Source organism: Physella acuta, unplaced genomic scaffold, assembly GCF_028476545.2.
Source record: "Physella acuta isolate Inbredline_101_S28 unplaced genomic scaffold, ASM2847654v3 ptg000243l, whole genome shotgun sequence".
Lineage (NCBI taxonomy): Eukaryota > Metazoa > Mollusca > Gastropoda > Physidae > Physella > Physella acuta.
This window is the reverse complement of record NW_026731762.1, coordinates 938595-960797: the sequence shown is the minus strand read 5'-3', so window position 1 is coordinate 960797 and position 22203 is coordinate 938595. Positions and strand designations below refer to the sequence as shown.

General features: G+C 38.2%; 1 protein-coding gene across 2 annotated transcripts in view; it reads left to right on the top strand.

Moving 5' to 3' along the window:
- The window catches only part of LOC131938416 (uncharacterized), a 56270-nt gene that overhangs the window by 18475 nt on the left and 15592 nt on the right, over positions 1-22203 (top strand). Inside the window, exon 1 of one of the 2 annotated variants that reach the window (XM_059296431.1) lies at positions 14453-14658. The exons of the other annotated variant lie outside the window; for it this stretch is intronic. The gene's annotated coding sequence lies outside the window, so the exon portion shown is untranslated. Of the gene's footprint in view, positions 1-14452; positions 14659-22203 lie in introns of those variants that run through there. 2 annotated transcript variants of the gene reach the window in all.

Here is a 22203-nt window from a genome sequence, read left to right as displayed (position 1 = left end):
TTCTCTTCTAAAATGACAAACAAGCACTAAGACAGAAATTAAAGCGAATTACACAAAAATAAAGTCGTTACGGGAATTTATGCTTTCCATCATTGTCATCCCCATGATATCGGCCTTTAAAAGCGTCGCTAGGCTATTTGTGTACAATAATTATAGGAGGTAGGGGAGAGAAATCTTTTACATCATTTCCTGCGCGCAACGCGAGTCGTCGCTAAATTCTTAAAAGAAACTCGATCAAACCATATTCGTACACACGTGAGATTGATTATAAATAGGTCAGTTTGTTTGTGGTATAATCTGCTTCATATTTTTTAAAACAGTTTTTCTTAACAATTTAAATGTTTTAAAAACACCCCTGCGTGATATATCAAATTATATTGCTCGTGTGATATAAAATTAATATGTGTGTATCACTGTCTGCATGGAATCTGTATTTCAATTTCATGATGAGTTATATATCTAGTAGAGACGGACTAACTACAAGTGTGTGTGTGTATGTGTGTATGTGTGTATGTGTGTGTATGTGTGTATGTGTGTGTGTATGTGTGTATGTATGTATGTGTGTGGATTGGGGGGGGGGTGTCTAAAGACGACGCTTATTTCTGTACGTGCCGAACCTCATCCTGATGGACTGATACCCCTCCTACCCCTTACCACCATTGGGCTTCTTAAATATTACCTCCCACCCCTACAAGCCTCGGTCTGCTAAAATATGACTTCCCCCTCCCCCACAGCCTCCCCCCCCCCCCTCCCCGCACCACCTCTGAACGCCACTTCTCCCCCACTCATCTCTCGATACCCACTTGTTACGTCCAGACCATTTCGTGTTGTCTCCCCTTTTCTTGGTGTCGCTGAAGTGCAGTCTAAAAATAAAAACTACGATGTCTTTTTATTTTTGTTGAAAAATTTCTCGAGTTAAGTAGTTTGCGAGCGTGACCAATAGAGTTTTAAACCACGGGATAACAATGGAAGTCATAGCTTTAGTGGGATCAGTCCGCCATTTTTTAAATATACAAAATACAATATAGAGGAGAGGTTGTTTGATAAAGACACAGCTTTGAGTGACGCCATTTTAGTGATGTTTCTGACAAAGGTCCCAATCTTTACACCTGAAACTGCAATTAATTTATAAAATTAATACCTGGCCGTGTTCGGGTGGCGATGCATCGCTGCTAGACTGAGAAACATTCCATTCCAATGCTAGGGTAGAAAGGTTGTGCTAATTAAAGACAAATTCCAGTGCGAGGGCAGAAAGTCGGTGCTAGTTCAAGACAAATTCCAATGCTAGGGTAGAAAGTCTGTGCTGGTTTAAGACAAACTCCAATGCTAGGGTAGAAAGTCTGTGCTAGTTTATGACAAATTCCAATACTGGGGTAGAAAGTCTGTGCTAGTTCAAGACAAATTCCAATGTTAGGGTAGAAAGTCTGTGCTAGTTTAAAACGAATTCCAATGCTGAGGTTAAAATGTCTGTTATTTCAATAAACTTTCTAGACTGGGGATGAAACGAAACATTCCTCCGTCCACGGCTGTCGTCCTTATCGAGTCCAACATGACGTGTGTGACCTCATCAAATATACAGCACACACTCCCGCGGTGGCCAGTCAGTGGCTGCTTGCTTAGTTTTATGAGGGGTGGAACATACAGATGGCATCAAAACTGTGCCAGTTCTACTTTAGACAAGTGGTGTAAGTTGCCACATTGGCAAAATTATTTGTTTTAATTGTATTACACGTATTTGGATAATGCCAGGATCAATTTTTGGAATAACTCTTGAAAAGTTCTAATCCCTTTTTAGACAAAGCTACTTTGAAAGAAAAATTAACAATAAAAACACAGGTTGTTAGTCGAGAAATTGGCTGGTGATTATGGAATTTTGAAATGCATATATACCAAGATAAAAGTATTTTTAAAACCTAGATCTAAGCAGGGAATATACACCAGAGCAGAGATTCTAGATTATGATCTCTCTGAAGTAGCTAGTATACTTTGTGATGGTCTGAATTAGCAAGTATACTTTGTACTGATCTCAAGTAGCGAGTATAATTTGTACTGGTCTGAATTAGCAAGTATAATTTGTGCTGGTCTCAAGTAGCGAGTATACTTTGTACTGGTCTGAATTAGCAAGTATACTTTGTACTGGTCTGAAGTAGCAAGTATGCTTTGTACTGGTCTGAATTAGCAAGTATACTTTGTGCTGTTCTGAATTAGCAAGTATACTTTCTTCTGATCTTTCTGGCTCAACGTGACTTAATATAAGCCACAAGGGCGCTGTACTCTTGTTCAAATTGAATAGGGTAATGTTTTTTGTTTCTTTTATTTATTTCAGGAACCATTTCTGTCCATTCAAACACAAAAGAAGAATACTTTATATGCTGCTTTTTTTTCTATTTCAATACAATGGTTTTTTGTCAAGCTAAAATTCCTTGAATCACAAATATTCGCGGAGTGACCTCATTTGTCAATCAAATTGATTCACAAGGGAAGTTGCCAGAGTTACTCGCCCCTGTTTTATGCGTAATATTTCAAAGTAATTTTTTTTATCTGTCTCTTCCCTGCTCTGTGGCACTACAGAGCTCACAAGCTGTTGAGCTAAAAATAGTAACGGAACTGACGTCATACTCTAGGCCATAAAGGCAGCTAATCCGTCAAAGAGAAAAAATATTTTGTTTCAATGCCGTGTTTACTGTCGCTTCAGGATAAAGCATTGTATGGGCCAAGCGTTGAATAGTGCAAGAAAACAGTGTTGTGTTACTTATACAACAGTGTTACATTACTTACAAAACTGTGTTATATAACGGAATAATATTTCAATCGAACGATAAAAATAGAAATTAAAGCAGTGAGTTCATCAAGAAAGGAAAAAAAACACATTTTTAAATATGTTTACAAAACTATAATTTTGGTTCTGCTTGGATTTCTTCTGATCTCTTATATTAAATGTATATGGGACGACGCCAGACTTAATTTATAAATGTTAGACGCGGTACACAAATGTGTGACGTGGTACACAAATGTGTGACGTAGTTCAGAAATGTTTGACATGGGACATGAAAGCGTGACGTAGTACGCAAGTATGTAGTGCAACAAATGACCAATTGCGATAGTGTAGAATTTCATCTTCGCTGAAAATCCGGGGAAGAACACTTCCAATGCGTGGCCTTAAAACTCACGACCACAGAAACAGATGAACTCTGACTTGTCTTAAGACATCTCCAGTTATGGTGCATTCCAGCTAAACAAGCATTTTCATCTTTATATATAGAGATTGATGACCGCTTGCTAAAATATAGATCATTGCATAACGATTGACATAATGAAGTTTTCTTTTATTTAAATGAGGGAGGAGACTTAAGAAAACAATAACGATCGAGGGGCTTTCTCTACGCCTCTTCTTGTACCCACCTCACTTGCATTCCCCACACTTTTACAACAACCCCCACCCCCATCACACACAGTTCTCCATTGTTATATGTAGCAAAGTTACAGATCCAATATTGACAGTAAGTAAATATGAACCAGGCAATGATAACACTACCATTGTAACAATGTATGCTCAAACTTGTGGCGAATGGATTTGAAAACGTTCGCCAATAATCTCTCCTAACGATCTTTAAATGCTCATTAAGTCCAATACATTAATGAAAAGGAAGATATTATGGAGTATTTAAACCGTAATGTATTTAGATGGAGTGGTGGATAATTATTATAATAAATAACGCAAGAGATTATGGCAAGTGAATTTAGTATGAAGAAACTCAACTCTCTATTTCAACCTAAATTTGCTCAACGCAATTTAAAAAAAAAATATTTTTGTTCTTGACTCGAAATTATCTTCTCTATATTTTTTTAAAAACAATTATAATAAACGAAGTATAAAAACAAAACAAAAACCATTTGGAACACACACACACACACACACGCACGCACACACAGACATACTCACAGAGACATACACACAGACACACACACATACACACAGACACACTCACAGACACACAGACACACACACTCACAGACACACGGATACACTCACAGTCACACACTCAGACACACTAACAGACACACGGATACACTCAGAGTCACACTCACATACACACATACAGATACCCTCACATACATACACATACGCACAGACACCCTCACGAACTAACTACAGTGTTCTTTCCACACGGTCGTCTGTGATTCTGCTCCTGTTGGCCAACGCCCCATCTTCACATGACAAACTTTCTACGGTTTTTTTTTTTTTTCATAAGACAATGACATCCTTCATTTCAACCAAGACCACCCCCCCCCCCCCCCCAATAATATTTATTTGACTTGCAATGTATTCTATTGGTTTTGGTCTCTAAACATAGCCATGTATTTTACCATTGTGTCTAGTCTTGTGGTGTTTTTATTGTAAAATTACCTCAACTGTCACAAATAGTTGCTCAAGTAAATATACTATACACTTTCTTGCGCAAGTTCTTGAAATATACATGTCTACATTTAGCCAAAGCGACTCGTTTTATCAAAACTGGGAGAATAGCGTAACAAGATTTTTAAAAATTCGATTAGGAAACTTTGATTTATTAATCAAAAACAAAAATTTGCAAGAAATAACTCTGGAAGGTACATTGGACGTGGGAGTATTGGGCAATGGGTTATAATATCAGTAGCAATTATTTAAATGTCCTGTCAATCTGATTAAACGACATTATCGGGAAAATGGATTTTGACACGGGGGAAAAAATGCAAAGATAGTTAACGAGATTTCGACATGAAATCAATGTGGAGTTCAATAGAATGCTACTGACTTGGAATACACGCATAGATCTTTAACAAGATTCAGACACCTAATAAATTTATAGATAATTATAGGCTCAGAATAAATGTTCGTGACTTGAAATGCGTTTTTCTCAGGAAACATGAAGTAAATGCATGAATCATAATCAGCCCATTTGTACATTCCTCACGGCGCAATATAAGTTTTTTTTACCATAAGATATGCATTTTTTTTAAATCTCACAGATTTTTAGCTCCTTCCTCCACCCGATACACATGCTCGCACACACACATACTAAACCCCTCTTTTTTTTTTAAAAAAATACAACTATGATTAGAGTGCTGATTCCTAAAGGTTAATTCGCGGAAAGTTTCAGCCAAAAAAAACAACCAATTTTATTTTTTATTATCGCCCGTCACGCGATGGGGGGAATAATCTTTTAAGCTCGGTAATCATAGCATATTTGTGAACGAAATAGTATCGAATACTTTAAATGTCAATTTCATTTATAGTATTGATAATTGTATCCTCGGTTAATTTTGTTAGGGTATCGATACCTTCGCCAGTATAATTTATTTCAGTTATCAATAGCGTTTCGGCCATATTGTTTGTTAAAGTTTACTTTCTTCTAAAGTCTAAACCACATTGAAACCTCTATCCTCTATTTCAATGATTACAGATCAATAACTTTCTTCTCGTTTTAATTTAATTATGTAACCGAAACAACGGTCTTAGAGGACTGACAGTGGTAGAAGAATTTGTAATGTTGCCATAGAAATGGAACCAGCATTGCCCAGAGCTAGGTGCGCATTCACATGCACAAGCGGATGTTTACAAAAAAAAAGTGAATTGGCTAAATGTATGAACGAATGTCATTGGCTGACTTGTCGTGCCCGCAGGGGTAGCTCATTTTATCCGCAGCATAAATTAACCAGAGGATCAAAACAAAACATAAAAAACTTTATAAAAATAGACTTTGTGGCACCCTTGTCAGGTTGGCGTAGTTTTTAACTAGTTTTAGTTGCGTTCATGAGGTTCAGGTTCGCTTTAGGGTTTAGATCAACAAAACAAAAAAAATCTAAAAAAGACTTTGTGACACCACATTTATGTTTGCATAATAATCAAAATAATTTACTTACTTTCATAACGTTCAGATTCGCTTTAGTTTTAGATTTACAAAACAAAAATCCTAAAAATAGACTGTGGCACCACAGTCATGTTTGCATAATTATCAAAATACTTTTACTTATGTTCATAATGTTCAGGTTCGCTGTAGTTTTAGTTTTCGAAAAGTTCGCTTAAGGGGATAGTGGAAATAAAGATGCAGAAACTGTCTTTATAGAATGGGAAGGGGGGGGGGGGGGGGGCGAAGCGACATAGAACATGGTAATACATTTACCGCCAGAAACTCGTGAGACGTTTAGAAATGAGGAGGATGGAAATTGTTGTGGAGGAAAGAGGGTGGGGGGGGGGGGGGTAAGGGGGATAGCATGAACAGAAATCAGGGAGAAGTGTGGAGGTAGATAGAAGTAACTGGGATGGTTAGGATGGATTCGGTGTGACGAACACAAATCAAGGAAGTGTGGAGGTAGATAGAAGTAACTGGGATGGCTAGGATGGATTCGGTGTGACGAACAGAAATCAAGGAGAAGTGTGGAGGTAGATAGAAGTAACTGGGATGGCTAGGATGGATTCGGTGTGACGAACAGAAATCAAGGAGAAGTGAAGAGGTAGATAGAAGTAACTGGGATGGCTAGGATGGATTTGATGAATTTGGTGTGGCAGCCGGTAATTGATTAGACAGAGAAGCTGCTGAGAGAGCTAGTAATGTCTGTGACAGCTAAACTTTACTAAGGCAAGTTGAAATGACAGAAACGGCTGGAAATTGAAAGACAAGCAGCGTTTCTTTCATGCATCTCTTCGGGGGATGGGGGATGGGACCAAAGCACGTCCACCGCCCCTTCCCTCCTTCCCCCCATGAAATAGAATTTATATATTTAAAGAAATTTGTTTTACTAGTGTCCCCCGGAAAATTTCAACCTCCCCTCCACGAAAGACATGCCCCCCCCCCCCCCCCCCCCCCGAAAATATAGGTCTGAAAGAAACACTAAAGAGAAAACAGTTCGCAGATTACTCTAATCAGTAGCCGCCCCTTATTCAAATTAAAGCTTATGAACTGTATTTCGTATGCAGCCTTTTTTAAAACTTGCAACATTTTTGACTCGGCGTGGTAATAATAATAAGATCAGAGCTCCGAATTTAAGTACATTTTTAAAGTCTTAAGAGCAAATTCATAAACTATACTTATCAAAAGTGTACGTGATCAAATTATAAAACCCGAAAAATTCCCAAACACAAATGTAATCATCATCATCATCATCATCAGAATTTCGCCTGTCTGTTTCTATTGATTTCTCACCGTTTGCTGGGAGATTTCGGTTATTAGAAATTACAATTTCTCACGTTATCTTGAATGATCAGCCCGCGGCCTGCCGCTCTGGTGCGCTTTCATGTTGTTTTTCTCACCAAGTCTAAGACAAACGACATTCCAGTCGGATATGTCCTCGAAATGTCTTAAAAATGTCCTATATTTCTGTTGTATAGAATGTATGGATAGAAATAACACAAGGTGTAGAACCTTTTATGTAAAATATAGTCCATCCTACAAAATAGGATTAACTTTAGAACGATGATTAATACTTCCATATATGCTGGTAAAATTGTTGTAGCTATTCCGTTGTATCTTTCCTCAAAACGTGTCACCACTTATGTTGTGAAATTGTAACATTTTAAACAGATAATGTTAGAAATCTGATGTAAGAAAAAGTTAGGAACGATGACTATTTGCATTTTAAGAAAAAAATATTTTATTTTCAAATTTAATGCTTAAAAAATATGGTTTTTAAAATTCAATTCTGATGTAGAAAAAATTCTAATGAGAGAAAAATTTTATTTATAAGTTCCTATATAAAAGAAATATATGCAAAAAATGCAATCTATAATATAAGCGGGCTGTGTCTGTCCTTCCGTCCGTCATCGCTATAGATTTTGGGACTATAAAAGTAAACTACGCACCATGCTGTGCTTTTCAGTGCACCGCAGTGTCTTATTATAAATATTAAAGTAGGGTTTGTTTATATAACGGCATAGAGCTATTTTATAATTTCCACTGTTTGTACAATTTTGCATAACGTAAAGAGAATATTAAATACACGCACATTGCTAAAACATATTAAAAGCATCAATGTCAAATATCGTTTTCGTTAATATTCCCAGAAAAAGTGGATACATATTAATAACATAATAACAGTACGGTAGAAAAATCTAATTAAACTGCTTAGTAATTTTGCCAATGGAGGTAATTCAAAGATAAATTGAACTCACGCTAAAAATGTGAATGCAAAATCTGCAAGACGGAATAATTGTTGGAATAATATAATTAGCAAAATGTGAATGCAAATTATGCAGACGTGTAAGAGTACATTATTGTTGGAATATTATTATTAGCAATGATTGATAAAAGGCTATCTTTTATTTATTTTATTCACTGAATGTACTGTTTACTAATTATAATTTGTAATCAACTATTCTCCATTACTCTATTAAGTCATCACGTTCATTAGGTGCGCATTGGTTTTAGTCATGAAACTTTATTGTAAATTTTTAAAAGTACTGAAAAAAATGCATGAATTTATAAAGTGCAATATGGTCGGTAAAACACGGATATTCTAAATACTGCCTTTAATTTATTTGCGGAAAAGCTAGGGGTTTTATAACAGAGGCGTAGCAAGAGGGGGGGGGAGGGTGGAAATCGAAAGTTTGAGGGAGGTGGGAGGGTGTAAATCGAAATTTTTCGCCGGCGCTCGGAAAGGGCGCGATTTGGCGCTACGGGATAGACTGTGAGCAATATGCCTTTATGATTACATTTAAATTGAGTTTATGTTGAGTGTTGTGTTTGTTTTTTCGTTTTTGTTTTTTCTTTGCGTTCGTTTGTGTTGTATTTAGTTTTGTTCTGTTCCCAACTTGGTACATTTAAAAAAGATTTACCGTGTGTTGTGGTTGTGGTTGTGGTTGTGTTGTGGTTGTGTTGTGGTTGTGGTTGTGTTGTGGTTGTGTTGTGGTTGTTTTGTGGTTGTGTTGTGGTTGTGGTTGTGGTTGTGTTGTGATTGTGTTGTGGTTGTAATGTGGTTGTGTTGTGGTTGTGGTTGTGTTTTGTTTGTGTTTGTGTTGTGTTTGTGTTTGTTTTGTTCTGTTCCAAAGTTGGTATATTTTAAAAAGATTTACCGTGGCGGAGCACGGGATGCAGCTAGTTTTAATATAAGGAAGAAAGTTAACATATCCTATTGGTTCCAACACCGACACATTTCTGTCTCTATTGAAATCACGCTTCTAAAATGTAGGTGATTGGACTTATTATTGCAAAAATGCCACCTAAACCTATATACTTTTGACTCAATTAAACCTCCGATATTGAAATGTCGGTGATTGGACAAATAATTACCAAAATGTTACCAAAACCCTACATAATTTTGACTCAATTAGACCTCCGTTATTGTTATTGGACAAATAATTACCAAAATGCTATCAAAACCTACATAATTTTGACTCAATTAGACATCCGATCTGAAAATGTCGGTTAGAGCAACGTTTGCTAGATCAGGATTCGGAAACCAACAGTCTCCGTATAATTAAATCTCACAGAAACTCCGCGAACCTCCACGAAGTTCTCGGTGTTGTCCACGTCACGATCTAGTTTTAAAGCTTCGGCAGACAATCTTTGTCCGCATGAGCTAATTATTCCCGCTGGCGCTCTGTCACGTTGCTGGCGGCCATTTTTAGACGCGTTGCTAGGGGGAACTAAAAATTACTTTTTTTTCTTCTTATTTAATTAAAATTTGAAAGAGAAATCAATTATCAATTTGGTTTTTTTCTAGATTTTCAGCCCGCAACAAATGCAGTGGTTATTTAAAAAGAGGGCCAAGAATGTTAAGTAACAATTTTATAATAACAACATGCGTCACGATTTTTAATTTAAATTTCAATGAAAAATTAAACAAAACTAAGAAAACCGTAAACACATTCCTCAACATTAATTTCAAATTATCCTCTAATTCTATTTCACAATGAGGTCACGTGTCCACATTCATCCATCCAGGAATGAGCCCATAAATCCGGTCCATCGACCACCTAACACAATCATCGTCTGCTCGCCCATTTCCGCTTCCGGTAATAAAATAATTTACAGACGACACTGATCAAGCATCTCTTGCAACGGGTGGAGATCCAGATTTGAAACAAGCCGCCACTTTTTGTCTTGGAGCAAACAGACCGAATGTAAATAATTCCAGACAATTCCGCTAGGGCTGTTTACTTCTAGCGGGTTTTTTTTAAATGTATTAACACTTCTAGAAGAAGAAAAAAAAACGTCTAGGGAAAGTCTAAGAGCCCTTTTTTTATTTTATTTTATTTTTTTTTATTTTTTGAAAAGCTTCATTTTTTGTGATTTCTCTATCTCCAACTACCGTAAAAAGTCACAAAATAACACGGTCATAAGCAGACCTTACAACCCCCCCACCCCCACCCCCCACCTCCACCACCAATCATCTTCATTTGTTGCGTGGTGAGCACGATGCCCTGCCGCCCTGACTTCCCCCACCCCTGACTAGACAGCTAGCTGGAGAAAATTACACAATTTTTTATGACTTGTTCAGTGGCACGTACGCCCCCCCCCCCCCCCCCCCCCACCCTCCCCATCTTTTCTACCGGAACATTTTCCAAATAAGACTGGCTCATTTAAGAAAAGTTAGTTGTTTTATTTTTAAGGTAGGCTATACCGAAAGTTTCATTTGCTTAAAGTTGAGTTTTGGAAAATCCTTTTACTTTTTATGTATTACAATCGCATGATATATTTACACTTAAATATTTTAAAAATCTGAATGAATACATAATTAAGCTAATTTATAACGTGTGGAGGAAATCAACGTAGCCTTTTTTCTTCTCTAATTGTAAAAATAAATTCTGTCTGAAACAAAAGTGGTTGTTGGACTGAAATTAAAATTAGCTTCATCGGCACTCTGGCAAGATGAAAAAATTCTACACAACAATTTTATATTTTTAAACGCCTGTAAAAAAAAATCATTCATTGGACAAGGTTGCCATGTTGGAAATTTCCCAGGATTCATTTCTTGCAGGTTGATCGATAACTTTGTCAACTTCTCAATGCTAACGTTATCGTCGCTCTGTTATCTGCGTCCACTCGATAACTCTGACAACTTCTCAATTTTAGAGTTGTGTTTTATCTTCGCCAACACGAACATTTTGAGCGCTACTTTGTCATCGCTAGCACGAAAATTTAATGTTCTATTTTATCATCGCTAAGTCGAAATCTTTGAGCTTGGTTTCTGTAGTCGATGTTCTTGAGCCGACTCAGCTGTGACTAGTACCTGCATAAAGTTTTGGAAACTGAAAATTTCTGTGCGTGTTGCTGACAACGCAATTTATTAACAGTAGGCGCTTAGAGAAACAGACAATTTATTTAATTTCTATTTTTTTACTGGTACTCAACCACTCTATCCTTTTCTCAATTTAGTTTTATGGTATAGTTATGTTGTCGTCTTTCTATCATTTGTTACCAGTTGTTTTTTAATATTTTATCGTGTTTGTATCATTTGTTACCAGTTATTGTTTTAATATTTTATCGTGTTTGTATCATTTGTTATCAGTTATTGTTTTAACATTTTATCGTGTTTGTATAATTTTTTATCAGTTATTGTTTTAATATACTATCGTGTTTGTATCATTGATTCCTTCGGGCAAGTGGCATTTGGGCATTTGTCGCATTCGGGCAAGTGTCCATTCGGGCATTTGTCCCATTCGGGCAAGTGTCCATTCGGGCATTTGTCGCATTCGGGCAAGTGTCCATTCGGGCGTTTGTCGCATTCGGGCAAGTGTCCATTCGGGCGTTTGTCGCATTCGGGCAAGTGTCCATTCGGGCATTTGTCGCATTCGGGCAAGTGTCCATTCGGGAAATTAGCCTTCGGGCAAACGGCATTCGGGCAAGTGTCTTTCGGGAATTTGTCGTAGACCCCTCTGCCTCATAGATCGACTCTAACTAAAATCGATAGGATGATTGTTAATCAGTATAAAAAAATATGGAGACGACAGAAATTGTTACTATCGATTAGATATTTTAGAGCCTCTGAACTGTACAAAAAATATTTAAAATAGTCCGATTTTTAAAAAAAAAAACTGCATTATCGAAATAAGTTTTTTGCTGATAAAAAAACTTTAGAAGCTGCCAGCATTAAAGTTGCTTTGGACATTAGAATGAAACAAATGCTTTTTTTTTAAAAAAAAGAAAGAAACGAAAATCCTTCAATTGTGATTTATAAATTTTTAAAAAATAAATCAGATTTACAATGAATTATTAATCGGACAAACATAACTTTATATCAAGCTGTTTAACTGCTCTAGCAGGTCATTACCTGGCCACTGGGTGAGCTACCAGATTGGATTTCGACCAAACCAAACAGCCGGGGGTATTTAAAATGGTCTGCGCAGTTTGAACCCGCCTGTTGACTCGGCTGGTTTCTTGTTGACATTTTAAACAAACGAGATTCGCCATCTTAGCCTGGGTAGTGTCGGAAAACTCTGAAAGGCCGGGTAGGGTCGGAAAACTCTGAAAGGTTGGGTAGTGGAAAACTCTGAAAGGTTGGGTAGTGTTGGAAAACTCTGAAAGGTTGGGTAGTGGAAAACTCTGAAAGGTTGGGTAGTGTTGGAAAACTCTGAAAGGTTGGGTAGTGTTGGAAAACTCTGAAAGGTTGGGTAGTGTCGGAAAACTCTGAAAGGTTGGGTAGTGTTGGAAAACTCTGAAAGGCCGGGTAGGGTCGGAAAAGTCTGAAAGGTTGGGTAGTGTCGGAAAGTTCTGAAAGGTTGGGTAGTGTGGGAAAGTTCTGAAAGGTTGGGTAGTGTCGGAAAACTCTGAAAGGTTGGGTAGTGTTGGAAAACGCTGAAAGGTTGGGTAGTGTTGGAAAACTCTGAAAGGTTGGGTAGTGTTGAAAAAGTCTGAAAGGTTGGGTAGTGTCGGAAAACTCTGAAAGGCCGGGTAGTGTCGGAAAAATCTGAATGGCTGGGTAGTGTCGTGAAATTGACTCTACCATTCGGCAGTGTTGGAGAACGGAACGTACTTTTACTGTGATTTCTCAACCGCCATTGAAGACGTACCCTTTATCTTATCCATAGTTTCTTCCAGGCATCTCTTCGGTTGGGCGAAGCCCCCCCGAAAAATTTTTACCGCCCCCCCCCCCCCCCCCGAACGAAATGAAATTTATATAATTTATATAGAGAATATATACTTTTAACAGTGTCCGCCCCCCCGAAGAAAGTTTACCGCCCCCCAGAAGATTTCAAGTGCCCCCCCCCCCCGGAGAAAAAAGTCTGGAAGAAACATTGATCTTATCTATTGTAAATTGCCAATTTTTCAAGCTGCTTTTAAACTAGGTTACTCCGTGTGTTTAAGGTCAGTTCAGCCATCTCTAGAATGTATAAGCTGATCACAGCTACATCCCGGGGGAACTGCTCTGCTTTGCTCTTTTGTTATGTCCCGATTCGTTCCACGTTCCTTATTCCCTGTTCCCTTCTGTTCTGTTCTGCTCCGTTCTGTTCTGTTCCGTTCCGTTCTGTTCTGTTCTGTTCTGTCCTGTTCCGTTCTGTTCTGTTCTGTTCTGTTCTGTTAAGTTCTGTTCTGTTCTGTTCCGTTCCGTTCAGTTCCGTTCTGTCCCGTCCGTTCTGTCCTGTCCTGTCCTGTCTGCCCTGTCCTGTCTGTACTGTTCTGTTCTACTCGAAGTGCCAGCTTCATCATAACCAGCCTGCCCCACCCGCCAATGTTATTTGATTAAAGACATAACACGCACGCGTCATAAAAGAAATGCGATCCTCATCATTTGTAACGTTGTTCTTCATCGATCGGCGGCAGGGAGACAACCCACAGGAATCTTTACAAGTTATGGTTTCAAAGTAAAATATTGCCGTGACGTGCGGGCTACTAGTGCTGGAACGGTCAGGGTCTGACCGCCGGTCTCACTAGTCGGCTCACTTCTGGGACCAATGCTGGTCTCACTTATGGTTTCACTATTGGGCTCAAATATCGCCTCACTTACAGCGCCTATTCTAGTATCTGTTATGGTGTCAGTATAAAGACCATCTTTGGTCTCATTTGGGGTCTAACTAGTCACACTTAGGTCTCTCTCCTAATATATATATATATATATATATATATATATATATATATATATATATATATATATATATATATATATATATATATATATATATATATATATATATTCCACCGGAAACGGAAATGTTTTAGGCAGCATAAAAATATTTATTTTTCTTTTCGAAGAGACACACCATCCCCCGCCCTCACAATTGATTTTACATTAAGAGTACAATTGTCATTTTTTTTCTACAAATTACTGAAAGTTCTTGATTTTCAAATTATGCCAATATAAACAGACATCATCGATAATTGGACTCGTCTGCGGCCAATCAGCATCATCAGCCGCGCGTGGTGTGTGACGTCGTTGTCAGCCTACAGGAAGTAATTGGCGCAGCAACCCGAGGGTTCAAATCACAAAAATTGATTCCAGCGGTGTGCCATAGCTCACTCACGTGTCGTCAACAAAATAAGGGACGTCACTCTGCGGTTTTCTTGACAGAGTTATCCGCCGTGTATTCTCCCAGTTGTCCATTGTTGTTGGTCTCCGTCACGACCTCTCATTCATCAGCCTGGAAGAAACTTGTTACTCTTGAAGTCTGGTGTTGTTGCTTGCAGTTCCTACCACGTCTTTACCGGTGTTGGAGAGTGGATGTAGCACCGCAACCTGTTGGAAGTAAGAATTTTCTTCTTAAATTTGAGGTTTGTGTTTTTGACAAGTATTGAAGTCAAGTATATTTGTCAGCATTGTGTATGGTGTTGATAAACAATTTATATTTTACTAAAGTCATTGTGCTGTCTCGCGTTGTGGTTTTAATATTTGTTACAAATAAACACGTTTGCTCCATTAAGGTAATAGGCCAACTTGGTGTGTTGTAGAGCCAATTGATGGGCCAATTTGATGAATTGATGGGCCAACTTGTTGTATTGATTGGCCAACTTGTTGTATTGATTGGCCAACTTGTTGTATTGATTGGCCAACTAGTTATATTTGGCCAACTTGTTGTATTTGGCCAACTTGTTAATTTTTGGCCAACTTTTTGTATTTGGCCAACTTGTTGTATTGATTGGCCAACTTGTTATATTTGGTCAACTTGTTGTATTGATTGGCCAACTTGTTGTGTTGATTGGCCAACTAGTTTTGTTAATGGGCCAGTTGATGGGCCAACTTGTTATATTGATGGGTCAACTTGTTGTATAGATAGACCAGCTTGACAAGATGGTGTTGTTCACAGGTCTGACTAAATGGTGTCGGTCTGGCAAAATGTAACAATAAAAAGAGATCATGTCGATGTATTTCTGCACCAATCGCCTATCGCTTCGATTTAGCTGTATCGATTTGTTTTTGATCAGCTGAAGGAATGGGGGGGGGGGATAAAAAAAATTATTTTTGTAAGATGAGTTGATAGTTGATATAACTCAGGTTTTGTAAAGAGGAGGGAATAGTTGGAATGACCCATGTTTTGTAAGGTAGAATAGTGGGTATAACTCGTGTTGTAAAGAGCGGTGAATAGTTGATATAAATAATGCTTTGTAAAGCGGAGTTGACTTCGTACTTCTCTTGTGAAGCAGTTTTCATGTGTTTTTTGTACAGCGGAACGGCTATAGCTAACGTGTAGGAGTTGATATTGATATCATTCGAGTATTTTTAAAGAGAGCTGGTGTTCGTGTATTATAAAGAGAGTTTGATGGTCGGGTATTGTAAAGAGAGTTTGATGTTCGTGTATTGTAAAGAGTATGATGGTCATGTATTGTAAATAGTTTGATGTTCGTGTATTGTAAATAGAGATGATATTCGGGTATTGTAAAGAGTTTGATGTTCGTCTGTTGTAAATAAATTTGATGTTCGTGTAATGTAAAGAGTTTTATAGTCATGTATTGTAAAGAGTTTGAGGTTCGTGTGTTGTAAATAGAGTTTGATGCTCGTGTATTGTAAACAGAGCTGATATTGTTTATGGCAACTGGCAGCTCTACGAGGTCGCTCACGTCCCTTAAATAGCCATTCTCTTAATCAATAAAAGCGTGATTTATCATTTCACGATCTCTCCATACGTATGGGTCAGGGTTACTAGCGGAGGTTTTGATATCTTTGTACTGGATGCTGCATTCGGTGATATCTTGGTTTCAAAATGTTGCCGCGAGTCACATTTATAGTGAGAACAGATGGTGTTTGGTTTAGCATGAGGGCAGAAATAAAAGTTTAGTGATGACCACATCCTTTAGAGACAGCAACAGTAATTTGGTTCATTTAGATCAATGACGTCCTCGACTTTAATAAAAACAGCAGTCATTTGTCGCAGAGCCGTACCAACATGTTCGTTATGACGTTACTCAACCACTAACTGCTAACACTGTGTGAAAGTGTGGGTACGGCTAATCTTAACGGCTAACACGGTACGACTATCGCTAACCCTAACTGCTGACACAGTATGGAAAGGTGGGTACCTCTAACCCTAACTTCTACCACTGTATGGAATTGTGGGTACATTTAACCCTAACTGCAAACGCTGTATGAAAATTTGGTACCTCTAACCCTAACTTCTAACACAGTATGCAAATGTGGGTTCCTTTAACCCTAACAGCTAACACAGTATGGAAATGTGGGTACCTATAACCCTAACAGCTAAAACAGTATCGAAATGTGGGTACCTCTAACCCTAACTGCTAACACAGTATTGAAATGTGGGTACCTCTAACACTAACAGCTAACACAGTATGGAAATGTGGGTACCTCTAACACTAACAGCTAACACAGTATGGAAATGTGGGTACCTCTAACACTAACAGCTAACACAGTATGGAAATGTGGGTACCTCTAACCCTAATTGCTAACGCTGCATGAAAGTCTGGGTCCGGCTAGTCAATAGGAGCCTTACAACCCCACTCTTTTGTTTTTTTCCTGCAACGAATGACACGCCGAATGACGTCAAGCTAATGACAGTTTTCCGCTGCTTCCCCCCCCCCCCCCCACCGCCCCGGGTACCCACACGAAAGCCACTTCCGGTTGACAGCGAGCACTTTTGGCGGTCGTCTGCCGCGGGGTTGAGACCTGGTGAAGCAGACAATCAAACGCTGGTGATTGGCAGATAAACCACGTGATCGAGATAGGTCGAAGTTTGGGGTCGCGTTACATTTAGGTACCTAACCGTTTGAGAACCTTTTGTGTCGCTTGTTTTAACAATTAGCTGTACTCACGTATGTGTCAGTCAATCGTCTGCAACAACCCTCAGGGTTAGATAGGTGATTGACTGGGATAGCACAGGGTTAGTTAGGTGACTGACTGGGATAGCACAGGGTTAGTTAGGTGACTGACTGGGATAGCACAGGGTTAGATAGGTGAATGACTGGGATAGCACAGGGTTAGTTAGGTGACTGACTGGGATAGCACAGGGTTAGATAGGTGACTGACTGGGATAGCACAGGGTTAGATAGGTGACTGACTGGGATAGCACAGGGATAGATAGGTGACTGACTGGGATAGCACAGGGTTAGATAGGTGACTGACTGGGATAGCACAGGGTTAGTTAGGTGACTGACTGGGATAGCACAGGGTTAGATAGGTGACTGACTGGGATAGCACAGGGTTAGTTAGGTGACTGGATGGGATAGGTTTGTGGTCAAAACATTGGGGTCGGCAATACTGCCTTATGTGTAAAGGAATATAAGAATATAAGGGATAGAGTATATATTATGTAAAGCAAGAAATGTGAACTTGTAGGGACTCGCATACCCATTGAGGTAACTGTGGACTAACAAAGGTAATCCGTGGACTAACAAAGGTAGTCTGTGGACTAACAAAGGTAGTCTGATGGACTAACAAAGGTAGTCTGTGGACTAACAAACGTAGTCTGTAGTCTAACAAAGGTATTCTGTGGACTAAACAAAGGTAGTCTGTGGACTAACTAAGCTAATATCTGTTTTAAAAAACACCTTGTTATTTTCTCTCTGTGAAAATTAACGACCGTCGCATTTTCGGTCTGAGAAAAAAGTGATCTAATTATTGGATTTTTATAGCATCTTCTAGCCCACTTTTGAGCTACAAGAAAAAAAAATCTTGCCTCCTACACAATTTCCCTCACAAAAAACCCACATAATTCGCGTGTACAAGAATCGACTTTAGTAAAACCACAATATTCACAAGTAAAGAAATATAATTTAGTACAACCACAATATTCACATGTAAAGAAATACAATTTAGTACAACCACAATATTCACATGTAAAGAAATATAATTTAGTACAACCACAATATTCACATGTAAAGTAATATAATTTAGTGCAAACAACAATATTCACATGTCAAGAGATATAATTTAGTACAACCACAATATTCACATGTAAAGAGATATAATTTAGTACAACCACAATATTAACATATAAAGTAATATAATTTAGTACAACCACAATATTCACATGTAAAGTAATATAATTCAGTACAACCACAATATTAAACCCTAAGTAAAGATCACAAAAACATCATGTACTGTAGTCAAAAACCACAAAACAATGTATGACTACTGTCCTATCGTCATCTAAATCATCTTTTCCATTTCGCGACCAGGAATAATGACTTGTCTCAAAAAAAACTCTTTCCACTTCTGACTATCTCGAGCAACTTTCTTTGCAGTTTCCGAAGATAATCGTAGTGTTGTTAGTAGTTTTACTGCTGTAACTGAGCGTCTTCGTGTCTCCTTTAATATTACCCGCTTCCTACGTCTAAACTGATTTTTTAACATCTCTTACTCATAATCCAACCCTAGCTCAAAAAAATTATATGGACACTGCCCTAATGGCCAAAAAAATGTGATGGATCGCAATGCGTTGAATAATTCGTTAACAATCATTTATAAAAATGTTAGTATTTTTGGCGTGCGTGGAAAGCACATTATGTGAGTGTGGGTGTGAGCACATTATGTGAGTGTGGGTGGAGAGCAGAAGAATGTGAAACTGGAATAAGGTGTGTGTGGGGGGGGGGGGAATCTTGGGTCCAAAGGGTGACATCGATTCCGCACATTACGTTGATGTACTCGAAGACATCGGCACTATAGATTCGACATATCCTTAGGGATAGCATGCGTTGGATTGGGTGATGGTTTATAATTGTTCTTGGCACACATCCAATCTTTGACAGTACATAAGCCTACATCAACACGAAAATTGAATCGGAAACTGTATGTTTGTAATTCGCTAAACTTTCGGTTGTATAAAAAATGTAAACGTTAAATCTACATAGACTGTTCTTCCATATTGTTTCTTCCAAATGAGTTTAGTCTCAGCTGTTCGGTTAGTTGTTTTTCCTAACGGTCTGTAGTTCCTTCCTTAAGTACCTTTCGTTTTTGTAACGTGGTCGTCTTGGATCTAGCTGTCTTAGTTCTTTACCCCCCCCCCCCCTCGTTTGTGTTGTTGTCAAATTGGACCTAGCTGTCTGTAGTTCCTCTAGCCCCCCCCCCCATGTTGTTTTCTGTTGTGGTCGTCTTGGACCTAGCTGTGTGTAGTTCCTTTAACCACCCCCCCCCCTGTTTGTGTAGTTCCTTTAGCCCCCCTCCTACCCCCCCCCCCCTGTTGTTTTCTATTGTGGTTGTCTAGGACCTAGATGTCTTTAGTTCTTCAATCCCCCCCCCCCCCTGTTTGTGTAGTTCCTTTAGCCCCCATGCCCACCCACCCACCCCCCTGTTGTTTTCTATTGTGGTTGTCCTGGACCGACACCGAACGGGTCATTATCTCTGACGGTTATTGATTTCTCTGGAACTCTGAGCGATGGCCAGAAAACGAAATCAGCAGACGACATTTTTTTCTGTCCTCTGACTACCCGGCATAAACTTCCAAGACGATGATGGTTTGCATCTATTTGCAGCTTTTGGGTTGTTGTTTTTTTCGTTGATTAAAGCTTCGTTGTACTTGGTAACCAAAACTACCCTGGTGACAGTTACTGATCTGTTTCATTTGACCATTTTCTGTGTGTTTGATTTGATGATTTGACCCTCGTCTTTGGTGTTCGATTCGACCCTCTGGTGTGTAATATTTCACATGAGCTATTGATGGTGATCCTGTTTCTCTCGTTCAGTTGTTCTTGTTTTAGTGATGTTTAAGTAAATATCTGTAACAAAGTCTTTTAAGGACCATATTTTGTATGCAGTTGAAGACAATAATAAAGACAGAATGAGTGCGGTAACTAAACGTGCAATTCCAAACTTGACATAGAATTTATATAGAAAATATATAGAAAATATATAGAAAATGTATAGAAAATATATAGAAAATATATAGAAAATATATGGAAAATATATAGAAAATATATGGAAAATATATGGAAAATATATACTTTTACCAGTGTCCACACCATCCCCTGGAAAATTTAGTCCTCCCCCTCATCCGAAAATTTTAGGTGATTACCTACCCCCCCCCCCCCCTTGCCCGCCCCTACCTCGGAGGAAAAAGTCATCACTCTATCAGTTTATCACTCTATCGAAGTCTTTTTACTTAGTTTATTAAGCACTTAATCTAAACGGGAATATTTAAAGTAATTGATTTTATGTCTTGTTCGTACTGTTAAACTAATTAAAAGGTTAACGACTGAAATCCATAACGTCAACTAATATTGCAAAACGAATTTCAAATTCCATTTTTTCATTAATCAACGTAGTCATAGATCGTGAGGTATCGCTTCATTCCCATCAGCGTGTTATCAAAGAAGATCCATTTTTGAAAGACAAGGCGTAATAAAATAATAGCAAGGGCTTGTTTTTCCCGTTTTCAAAATAAATTACTCGCACAAATGAATGAGGAAATATCAATTACACCGCACTTTATTTTAAGTAGGCGGGGAAAACCCACATCTATTATTAACTTTCTGGGACCAGCTTTAGAGAACCGAGGCTACAGCAAGAGCCTTTTTTTACTGGATGAAAAGTTGTGGAAGAGAAACAGAAATAAAATCTCTCTCCTGATGAATGTGTTTACGAATTGGTGGCATGCAATTACTGCTGTTACAATGACTGATGTCTTTAACGGAATCTGGAATTAATATCTGATCATTTTTATTTTTTTAATAACGGCTGGTTTCACTTATTCTTACGCGTAAAATCGTCGTAATTATAAAGAAAGATGGTAAACAAGAACATTGAACAATACCACCATCTTTTATCAATGAATTGTTTTTTTTTTTATATTTATTTTGAAAGCGATTGCGTCCCTTATTTATGAATAGTATAAAAAAAAGTAAAAATTGATCTCCCTTTGTACCATGTTGTTGCCTGTTGGAAAAAAGAGGAAATGGGATGGATGGAGTGATCGATAAATGTATTCAGCGTCATCCACCTAATTCCGGCCCCTACACAAGTAGGCGTGGCAGTTGATGCGTGGGTGGATGTGACGTACTCGAATGTGCCCGTCGCTATTTTTAACATTTTATCGCCAGCTTCAAATAGAATTTTTTTTTTTATTTCCATGAAAATGGCGCAATGTTCATCGTTGGTTGGGGGTAGTGGGTGGAGGAGTTCTGATGGTTGATAACTCCACGTCACTCTATCAGTGAAATGGTCGCTGTAAAACGTGGTAATAATACATGAGGGATAATTTGAGATGATCTGTCAGGGGAGATAGTCGTGGTCAAATTGTAAAGGCAGATAACCACAGATGATGGTCAATTTATATGGGTAGATAACTACGGATGATGGTCAACTTATAGTGGCAGATAACTACATATGTTGGTCAACTTATATAGATAAGGGTAGATAACTGCAGCTATATCTTTTAAGAGTTAGACCAATTTGCTAAGATTTTATTGTTGGGGAAATAAACATTTGACCATCCTGTTTATGGTGAGATAGGTTTCTTTGATCGTTTTTTATGACGGTTATTGTTGATTTCCCTAGTGGTTGGAACATATACAATAGAACGGGACACGGGGAATGAGATAGGTTTGGTATGGTAAAAATAAATATGAGGCTTTATTCATTAAATGGGCTTGGTACAATGTCAAGAAATTGGAGGGAAAAAAAAATCCCTTGAATCATCATTTAATTACACATTTGCCTTTTCAGTTTCAGGTTGGTTTTTAATTTTAATTTTTTCTTTATATTTAGACGTTTTGTATTAGATCTATGTATAAGTAAACCATCTTAAATGAATGAAAGCAGGCTACAAGTAAGAAAGAAATATTACTATTGTAAATCTGTATCAGTCCTCACAAGCCGATGATGAAAACTGTAATACTAAAGCGA